Source organism: Nicotiana attenuata, unplaced genomic scaffold, assembly GCF_001879085.1.
Source record: "Nicotiana attenuata strain UT unplaced genomic scaffold, NIATTr2, whole genome shotgun sequence".
NCBI classification, from domain to species: Eukaryota; Viridiplantae; Streptophyta; class Magnoliopsida; order Solanales; family Solanaceae; genus Nicotiana; species Nicotiana attenuata.
In genome coordinates this window covers 6,737-18,058 of record NW_017679171.1, presented here as the reverse complement: position 1 = coordinate 18,058, position 11,322 = coordinate 6,737, and the positions used below count along the sequence as shown (strand labels likewise).

At 39.6% G+C, this 11,322-nt stretch overlaps 1 long non-coding RNA gene across 1 annotated transcript; it reads right to left on the bottom strand.

The window, feature by feature from the left end:
* Positions 1-7,863: 7,863 nt before the first annotated feature.
* On the bottom strand, positions 7,864-10,827 carry LOC109221720. Its single transcript, XR_002067294.1, has 2 exons — positions 10,308-10,827; positions 7,864-8,061 (listed from the first exon to the last, which is right to left on the bottom strand). It is a non-coding gene; the product is annotated as an uncharacterized LOC109221720 (long non-coding RNA).
* Between the last annotated feature and the right edge of the window lie 495 nt (positions 10,828-11,322).

The following is an 11,322-nucleotide window of genomic DNA, read 5'->3' as shown; positions in this document are numbered from 1 at the left end:
AGATCCATAGTTGATAGTTAAATAGTAGGTAAAATAACCCTATATCCCATATGTATTAGGAAGTAGACATTTATATAGGGCTTCATTGTATATGTCAATAATTAATCAATTAAATCCCGTGCTTTCTCACTATTGGCTAGCAGAGGAATAGTAGAGAAATGTAATCCTGTGTCATTCCAGCGACTCTTCTTTTTCTTCGGGGTAAGAAAGACCTCGTCGCGCCGCCAATTTTTCCGGCGGTTAAGGAAGGCTGTCCGCAACAAAATCATATTGTTCTTGGTGTTGTGCAAAATTTCCAATCACCACACCAGTCCCTAACGGAGCACAAACCCAGAAAAATCTCCGGAGAAGAAACATTCCCACGCGCCTCACTGCGCCGATCAGAGGAGGTTTCCGCCGGCCGTCTGTTCCCACGCGCCGCAGCGTAGTTGCCTGTTTCCGGCCACTTTTTTGGCCGACTTCTTAGGGAGCCTAATCACGAGTCTTTTCTGAAGCCTGACCCCATCAAGTTACATCAGATTCGCACGACTTTGGAATTTTTCGGTGAGCCTACGATGAGTTCCCCGGCTGCGTGAACAGTTGATCCCAGAAAATTTTTTGCTTTTTCCGCACGGATATTATAATGGCAGTTCGTATCGGAAGCTTTAAATCACAATCCGTTGGATCCAATGCATTGAATCCAATCCCAGATGGTTTCTTTCCGAATTATATTAGTTCCTTCAGTACAAATACGTAAATAGATATCTTCAGGATTAGCTTCCGTGTTCCAAATAAGTAGGCATACTTGTGTCTCCCAATCTTCACCTTTAGTTCTGGTCATGTAATTCAGTGCATCTGATTCATATTTTGGTAACAAATCTCTTTGTCACTAGTTTGCATATTCTCAATCATCTTTCCAATAGTCACCAATGGCCAATGGTCTCAAGCCATGGGGACTGCAATAGTTAAGCAAGCCCACTTACTTCCTTACCTTTAGTACGTCAAGTTCTTATGTTCCTGGTAGTCCTTTTAATCTCATAGCCGTTAGTCGCTTAGCCGAATCATTAAATCTGTTGTTTTATTTCTTGATGATCTTGTTTTTATACAAGGAACGCAGTACGGGCGTGATCATTAGTACGGACAGAATCAGATGGACTTTATTACCTTATCCCTGGCAAATCACATGACTCGCATTCTTGTCTTTTCCAATAACTTGTCCCGTTACTGATTTCACCAGATTTGTTACATAAACAGTTAGGATCCCAGTTTATTCAAACTTCAGAAAATTGGTACCTGGCTTTATTTCATTGTCCTCTAGAGTTGTGCAGTCGTATTCAGCTCGGTAAGCTACCCGCTTCCATTTTCCCGTGGTCTTGATAAATCGAGCAGAGTCACCTTTTACTTTAGTCCATTCAAATGTTTGGGGTCCTAGTGGGTTAGTTTCACATTAGGATTCCGTTCTTTGTCAGTTTTTGATGGATGATTTCCGGGTGCAACTTGATAGTTTTGGATGAAAAACGATCTGAGTTGTTTTCTATTTTCCAGACCTTCACGCGTGAAATTCCAAATCAATTTTGGGGTTCTATCCGCACATTTATCGTAGTGATAGTGCCCTAGGTGTGTTTTGTCTATCCCCATCTTCAGCAGTTTATTTGAAACTCTCATGGATATTATCAAAATCTCAACGATATCCCCCGACCGTAACACATGCCCAACAAAATGGGTAGCTTGAAAGAAAGAATAGATTTCGTATTGATACAGACTGCTCGTACCCTACTCTACAATCTCATTTTCCGCTGTTTTTTGTGGGGGATGCAACGTTCTATACATTCTTGTTATCTTATTAATCGATGTTCATTTCAAACTATCCAAAATCAACGTATCCATTCTCTGTCCCTGTTTCCCACTTACCTTGTTCTCTCTTCCACCGTGTCTTTTGGGAGTACGTGGCTTTGTCATGAATACTCCAGGGAAAAGATAAGTTAGCTCCTCGCAGCTCTTAACTGTGCAATATTTCTGGGGTTTAACCAGTGGGGAGAACGCCAAAGGATATCGATGTTATTCTTCTTACCTTCCAGTGATTTCTTTATGTCTGGCTATGGTTACCTTTCTGTTGAAACCCAATCATACTTCACCGGTCCAGGTTAATCACTTAGATTTTCTGAGGTGCTACCCGGTATCCTCTCTTTTGGAGATTCATTCCTATCCCCATTCATCTTCCTCCACACTCACCCTACAGTTCTAGTTGCAGCCCACCACCCTATAGCTCATGTCACCACCGAAGGTTCCAGTGCCACCACCTAGTCCAGTTCTACCAACTATAGTCCCCAGTGCACCACCTGTCCAGTTCAACCATTCTATAGCTCCACACATCACTGGATTATCATCGTCTGTTCCACAGCATCAGAGCCCAGTAATTCACCGTCTGCACCTGACCCTGCGTAAACGCAGACTTGTCTCCTCCTTAATCAACAATTGCACTACGAAAAGGTATACGGTCCACGCTATCTAAATCCTCATCTATATAGGTTTTAAGTTACCTTGTCTTCTCATCATCCCATTGTGCATTTCTTATCATCTTTGTACTCTGTATTCCATTCCGAAGTCTACAGGTGAAGCACTGTCTCACTCCCCCGCGATGGCGACATGCTATGATTGACGAGATATCTACTTATATACGGTGTTACTTGGGTAAGCTTGTTCCTCTTCTTCGGGTAAATGGCTGTTGGTTGTCGTTGGGTGTATGCCAAGTCAAGTTGGTCCAGGATGGCCTATGTTATCGACTTAAGCTCGTCTTGTTGCCAAAGGATATTACTCAGATATTTGGATACGATTACAGTGATACTTTCTCTCCCGTTGCTAAAAATATGCATCAGTACCGCTTTTTTTCTATCCTATGGCGTCTGTTCGCCATTTGGCCTCTCTATCAGATTGGACATTAAGAATGCTTTTCTTCACGGTGACTTGAGGATGAGGTTTATATGGGCAAGCACGGGTTTTTTCTCAGGGGAGTCTGTGGCCTTGTATGGCGGTTGCGCCGGTCCCTCTATGGTCTTAAGCCAGTCTCCTCGACCTGGTTTGGTAAGTTCGCACAGTTATCAGGAATTTGGCATGACTCTTAGCTAAAGCTGATCACTCTATATTTATCGACTTCTGCTTCAAATCTGTGTATTTATCTGCGGTTATCGTTGATGATTTGTTATTCGGCAATTGATCGGATGGTATTAGTAAGTTCGAAGCCAACATTCTTTCAAGCCACTTTCAGACTAAGGTTTGGGCAGATTTAAAGTATTTTACTGGCGTATGAGGTACTCCAGTCTAGCTCAGGTATTGTTGATCTCAAACGAAGGTATGCCTTAGATATTCTTGAGAGACAGGATACAGGTTGTGACCTGTTGACACTCTGATGATCCGCGAATTCTAAACTTCTGCCAGGACAGGGGGAGCCTCTTAGCGTCCTGAAGATCATAGCGCGTTTGGTTGGTTGGGTTAAATCTACATTACCTCATAGTGACTAGACCTGAATTTCCTTTCCTGTGGCAGTGTTGTAGTCGAGTTTATGGGATTCTCCCTGTGATAGTTATGGGATGCAGTTGTCCGCATTCTCGGTTATATTAAAATCAGCTCAGGCAAAGGCTTATGTTTGGGATCGAGGCCATGAGCAGATCGTTTGGATACTCAGAATGCTGATTGGGAAAGATCACCTCTGATAGACGTTCTTACGTCTGGATATTGTGTGCTTAGTAGGAGGAAATTTGTGTTTTGAAGAGCAAGAAAGGGGAAGTATGTTTGCGCGGGTCTAGTGCAGAACAGAATATCCGAGCAATGGCTATGGCCAGTGTGAGCTAATTTGGATCAAACAGTTGCTCAAGGAGTTGAAAATTTGGTGAGGATTAGTTCAATGGGACTTATGTGTGATTAAATCAAAGCTGCTCTTCATATTGGCGGTCAAATCCAGTTGTTCCATTGAGAAACTATAAACACATCGAGATTGACTGTCGACTTTGTTATGAGAAAAGATACTCTCGGGAGATATTGCTACAAAATTTGTGAAGTCGAATGATCAGCTTGATGATATGGTTCATCAAAGTCCTCACTGGCCTCGTAATTTAGTTATATATGTAACAAGCTCGTAATATATTTCTAGGCACCAGCTGTGAGGGGAGTGGTTAGTGTTGATAGTTAAATAGTAGTAAATACCCTAATCCCATGAGTTATTAGGAGTAGGACATGTATTTATATATATAGGGCTCATTTGTATCATTTGTCAATAATTAATCAATAATATTTTCTCCTGTTCTTTCTCACAGATCGCAACAATGAACACCACTGCAAAAACTTATGATTGCCCCAATATACCCCTCAGAGGTTGCCCCACTAAGGTCCCTAACTCATACAATCATAGCCCTCGAATGAGCGCTCATGTTGAAAATGAAAAGTTTTCACAGGAAAAGAATGGCGAGAGAGATATCCAGAAGCTGAAAGGCGTATTAGAACATCCTTAAAGAGCGGAAGGGATGGGGAATCAGATTAGGCATGCCATGCAATGACTTGCTGTATGTTCCCTGATTTCATTCTGCCCGCGGGTTTAAAATCCAAGTTTCACTTGTATGATGGGCGTGGGAGAGTCCAGTAGGCCCCATCTGAGGGTATGCAGCAAAATGAGAAGTGTTTGGCGGGAAACGATGAGCTCTGATGCGTATCTCAGTAAGGAGCTCTGACTGGGGGGCAGCCTTGGAATGGCATACTCTTTCAAGGAATGTCGGTAAATGGCATACATGGATTGACATGTTCAAGATTTGTCGCCCATCGAGTACCAATATAGACATTATCCTAGACCAATCTCCCTATCTCAGATGGAAAAAAGAAACCCGAGGGAGTTTTAGGAAGGTTTTGGCTCAGATGGAACGAAAAAACCCCCCGCCAAAAGGGGGTTTTTTGCCTTTTTCGGGTAGGTCTCCAATGATAGAAAAAGATGTTGCTGAGCCCCGCAACGGACACGTTCCACTGGGCATTCATGCTAAATGCTTTCAGCGCTCAATGACCGACCCCAGTGAATATCCCCCCCCTAGCTCCACAGAATCCACCTCAGAATTATCCTGCCGACAACGTACGATCATTCTGTCCAACCACTGGCGTCACTCCTCATGGCGGAGCCCCAGTACCGCTAAAATACTCGTTCGCCTTTAACAACATTTCGAGCACCCGATAATAAACCTAGAAAACAGGGGTCATTAGAGGGGAACAAAGCCAAAAAATAGTTTCACGCCAATCGGAGATCCGTACACAAGCCCTGGTTGAAAAGTTAAATACATGCTGCCTGAATTGAGCCGCTCCTCGGACTCTCCGGACCCGGTATGGCAAAGTTTTTGATCCTACTTACGGTGCATGGTTACCACTCTAATGTCAAGGGTCATAGCCATTGAAAGATTGTCGTGCTTTTGAGAAGGGAAATAAGAAATGATTTCAAAAAGGGATAATTCTGATCAAGGGCAGTGACGGGATATGTCGATCCTCTCAGGGAACTGCCGACTGAAGGTTAATCAATTGAAGTTGGGTTAATGGTCTTGATAATATTAATGTGGAACCCAGTTGGCTTAAGATTGCCGTGCTTGGTAATTGGAAAGACGCTCCATCTCTTGGCTAGCCGGGAGGAGTCTTGGTGAGTTTATTTTGTTTGTCATTTCTGTTCGTCCGGGTTTATATTCAGGGTGTAATCCGGATATTGTCTTGTGACCTCAAACCCTTCAATCCTTTTATTTTGCTTAGTTCATCTAGTCGTATACCCCTGTTAGTGTTATTTAGGTTTTCAACGGTTGCAACCGTTAGTGTATAAAGTTTGCTTTGTTTGTTGTCAAACCCTTTCACCGTCTTTCTAATGCAATTTCCTGTTTTTTCTGTTTTTTCTAGTTAGTTTTTGCTTAGTTCTCTTGTCCTTTTATAGTTCTTTTCATGCTAGCTCTAGTACATGACATGGCACGTATATGTTCTAAGGGCCTGTCTTAAAATTAGTTTAATCATGAAGCAATGAAACAATTTTGAAATTGATAGGGACATTTGAGGAAATAGTTTTGAGATCACCTAAGGCCCCGGAATTGTGTAAACGGGCAGATGTTTGGGAAGTTAATAGGATGACAAGAATTCATTAAAGGAGAGATCTATAATCTCTCTCTTTTGATCTAAGAAGGGAAGATTGTTGAGAAGTTGTAATCATGGGGATAGTGGATATGACGGGAAGGCAATTTTTTGGAAAGGTAGTTGGAGGACGAGTGATGGAGCTACTAGGGTGGCTGGGAAAACTGTGATAAGCGGGAGAATCTGGAGAGTCTGGTGGATCATCTGGCACCATGACCGGAGTTTGGGTAAGGGTAGCATCAAGGAAGCTAGGTGGTGGCGGGGGGGTGCCTTCCCAGTCATCCAATACCGATACATGTCCGCCATGTGTTGTCTTGACATCCTTACCTCTTCAATCAACCCATTGTCCTGTTCAACCAATTGCTTTCCGGAACCAGTATCAGCCAACTCAATTCTGTTGTCATCTGCCATCGCCTTTCGACTTTATGTTGTAGAGAAGAGTTACCACTTTAAGAACCACAAACCAACCACCCTTCTGCTATAATGAAGATAACAAAGAGGAACAGAATGAAGTCATCATTTTAGCGTTAGGGCATTTACCATAGGATAATCACACTTTACGTGCAATGCACCTAGTCACAGTTATCAGTTCTAAAATGACTTTGAGGGTATGAAGGTCATATGACATCATCCCAATTTCACTCTTTTTGCTCCATTTCCACTTCATTTTTTTTTCTTTAACACTCCTTGATTTGTTTCATTTTCTTTCCTCCTTCTTTTCTTTTTGCTTATCGCTCTTTTATTTCCTCTCATTTCTCTTGTCCCACAACTTCATTCTCTTTTTTTCTCTTTTTTCTTCTTCTTTTATTTTTTTTGCTTTTTATTTAATGATGATGCGATCGAACCCTATGTAGGTTGCCTACGTATCATGTCCCTCATGAATCAGATCGAGCGTAGTTCTGGAAGATCGAGAATAGACTGAGCAAACTAACGCTCTCTTTTTTTTTTAATTTAATGACTATTATGATGAGAAAAGAGAAATAAAAGAAGCAAATCTTTTTTTTCTTTTTGAATTTTCTAGACTTAATATTCTATAACCTATTCTAAACTCAAGCTTAAACGAGCATATATCTTTTCTTTTTGAAACAGATACTCTATGAGAAATTATTAAGGAAAAAAACCATAGAAGAGAAAAATATTATTTGATTTTTTTAGGAAGTAAATCTAAAAAACAAATCAAAGAAAAATATTTTGAATTTTCATTTGATATCCTAGAGAAAGACTTCGCAACGAGAAATGAAAAAGATAAAAAAAGTATTTTTGGATTTCAGTTTTTGATTACCTAAGGGAAAAACACTAAAGATAAACAAAAAATAAAGTATGTTTTTTTTTCTCTTCTATACATAATGTCCTAAAGTTCTAGTGAAAATAAAAAGAATATTTTTTCTGTTTTTCATTAATCTCCCAAAGAAGAACCTCAAAAGAAAATCTTTTTGGATTTTTTGGAATTGATATCTGAAAGAAAACTTCTAAAGAAGTATCAAAAGAAAATTCATTTTTTTGTTCGAATTTTTAGTATCAATATGCTAAAAGAAATATAAAAGCAATTTTTATTTTGAGTTCTAGATATTAATTTCCTAAGGAAAACCACCTCAAATGATTTTTTTTAATTTCTAGGATTAGTATTCTAAAGAAAACTTCTAACGGAAATATATAAATGCAAAATCTCTTTTTTTTTTGTTATTTTTTATTTATAACATATTTTTTCAAATACAAAATAGGAAATACAATAACAAAAACGAAAAAAACTCGACAAACTTAACATCGCCTAAAATATTCGACATTACTGTACAAAACTAGAAGGTAAAAGACGACATAAAAAGAAAAACAGATTCAAAACATAAAAATAAAAATAAAAATCTCCTTAAGCAAACTCCTGAATGAGCGATCCTGACCGGATGGTCCGGGGTGTCTGTCATGCTCAAACTCCGGTAAGTAGATCCGCACCTGTATGAGAAAATTAAGACCACATAAAGACTTAAAACACTATGTGAGACAATAAAACTTCACAACGGACACATGCTAGATATGATTGAGGCTATTTTTGCAAAATGGCTTAATGTGGCCAAAAGGTGACTAGAAGTGCAAGATTTGGCTAAGACCCCGCGAAGCCAAGAACCTAAGACTAACTAGGAAGACCGGACCCCATGTGGGCTGCCTACGTATCCCGCACCGAAAGACGAGAATCAGGTATGCGTAGTTCGGGCAGATTGGATACAGGCGAGAAACAAAAAAAATAACTAATTTGGAGAAAATATATTTTTTGTCTTTTTTGAAAAATGATGAAACATGCAAACTCTTTTTGGATTTTCTTTTTCTTTTTCTTTTTGATTTTTTTTTTTTTTGGAAAATGATGGGAAATTGCAAAATCTTTTTGGATTTTTCAATTTTTATTTTTTTTTTGGTCTTTTTCTCAAACAAATGTGAAAGAAAAACATAACTGGGCCCTACTTCTTTTATTTTCACACTTCACCCTCTCTTTTTTTCTCATTTATCCTCAACCATCATTGGTCTGCCAAATAACCCTTTTACCCTTGAAGAAATGCAACATGTAGCACATAGGATGCATCAGGATGGTCTTTTATTTTTGGGTACACCTGTCCTAGACGGACCCAACCCCTGTGTTGAGTCCCCTAAGTCAAATGCACATGATGCAAACAAACGTGCCTACTAGGGAGTCGGCATGAGGTCATGTTATTCTAGGTTTTAAACCTGGGGTTGTGTTCTAGACCTGGCTTACCCGAGCGGACAGCTCGAGCCGGGGCGGGGGCAACGTACCGGGAGCACAAAAGTCTACCCGGCCTTGTTGCTGACCCAAGCCCCGTTCTAATTGGTATGACTTCTAACAGAAAGTGGGTCACGCGTACGTGTGCACCATATTTTAGAAGACTTAGAAGGGTGGCATAAGAAGGCATTATAATAAAATTCAAGCAATATTGAAATGGTAAATAAACAGCCATTAGCACATTAGGTTCACAAAATACAGTAATATCAACAATAAATAAAGCCAAGTAAAAATCACATTAACAAGCTCAAATTCTTGAACCCTGAACCAGAAGTTCTGGGTTCTACTCCCCAGCAGAGTCGCCAGAGCTGTCACACCTCCTTTTTACTACCCCGAGAGGGCGTATAAGGGAGTTTTTCCAATTTAAGTGACAATCGATACGGGATTATTTATATAAAAATCAGAGTCTCCACCTGGGATAATTTACGGTCTCCCAAGTCACAGGTTTAAAATCCCGAATCGAGGAAGCCCACTCTTATCTATGGTCTACGAACACATAAATTCGGGTAAGGAATTCTGTTAACCCGGGAGAAGGTATTAGGCATTCCCGAGTTCCGTAGTTTTAGCACGATCGCTTTGATCATACTTGGCTTAATCAAATTGTCCACTTACTTATTTTAGAACCTATGTGCATTTGCCTCTTTTAATTAAGAAATTATCTTTAAACAGGTCACATGCACGTGTACCCATTTGTTTTGACGCGTCAAAAAATCATGTCACGCGAACGTGTCCATAATTAATAACGCTTTATTATCATTAAGAAAGTTTGGTTGAAGTTGCGCGAACGCATACCTCAATTTATTTTTAAAAGAATCGTAATTATGTCACGCGAACGTGTACACAATCACGATGATATATTAAGTCACGCCTAAAGCAAGCCACGAATATTCATCAATTATTTATTTTCTTATAAGAATTGAGGTTAGGACAGAGAAAATACATAGAGGTTGCTTGTGTTGAAGGGAACGAGCAAGCTATTGCACTATATGTGCTAACTCAGGGGTTTCCGATCATCCCTCAACTAAAACATGATTATCTATGGAAACAACATAATTAACAATGTACTCCTTTTGTGCACTAGTTTTATGTATCCTCTTCTTTTATCCATTTTTTAAAATCTGGAACACTACACCACAGAATAGAGAAGCAGTGCTTCTATCATTTTCATTTTACTACAATGATCTTTCTCGACTCGAAATTGTCCCACCAAACCAAAATTCCCACTTCTGAGACTACCAAAATATCAATAAACAAATTTGGAGTAATAAAGAACACAGAAACGAATCTAGCTTGAAATACTTAAACATCAGAACAAAACAAACATGTAACAATATTGAATAAGGAATAAGATGACTTTTAATAACAAATCTTTAGATTAAATAAGAAGAACCTCCTTTGAAGGACCTACAACAAATTCGACTGGGATCCACGACGGAACTCGAACGCGACCTCGACGGCACTGGAACCTCGCCGGCGACGGAGGAGCGACAGAAAAATGAGAGAGAAGGTTGCGTTCTGGTTATTGTGGCGGTCGTGAGTGAGTTAAAGAAGCAGTAGCAACTGCTTGTTGGTTGTCGCTGGTCACTGCTTGGGAAGAAAAAGGTAGTTGGTCGTTGAAGGGATGGATTTCCGGCGAGGTGAGGGTCGTTTGGACAGGAACAGCGGCGGATCTCCTTTGGTCTTAGGTCCAGGTAGCTGTAGCTTTAGGTTTTAGCTCCTGACTTTTTAGACTTAGGCGTTCTTATGTGCTAGGTTAGCAGCTGATTAGGTCTCTTGGGTTCTGCGGCTGTTTGGTTGAAGGGTCCTAGGGTTTTCTTGTTTTTGATTCCACGAAGAAGATGAACTAGGGTCACGGCTGATCTTAAGAGTCTGTTTTTTGTTAAGCAAAAGCCATGGAAATGGCTCCTTTCTTTAGAGAAGAAGACAGAATGGGGAGGGGGGGTCTTTTGGNGGGGGGGGGGGGGGTCTTTTGGTGTAACGGCGGATGATAGGTCTTTTTGTCTAGGTTTTTATTTTATTTTATTTTTTAAGAAGAAAAATCTAGAAGAGTCTCTAGGGTTAGCTTAATGGGTATTGGGTATTGGGCTTGAATTTATGGGCTAAGTTCGAATTGGGTCCTAAAATTGGGCTCTAAGGCTCTTAAAATTGTGGTCCAACACCTCCTTTAATAAAATATAAAAATATTACACAATGCAAAAAATAATTCTAATTAATTAAGCTAAACTATATTAAAACATGAAACTTTTTTTTTTGTATTTTCAAGATTATATAAAGATAAAAAAATAAGGTACTATTTTTGTATTTTTTTAATTATTTGAAAGGTACATAATAAAAATATCCATTAGCTAAATAAAAGAAAATATTTTTTTGTAATTTTTATTTTGTGACGAAATAAAGTAAAAGAGTCAAAATTAGTTGAAATA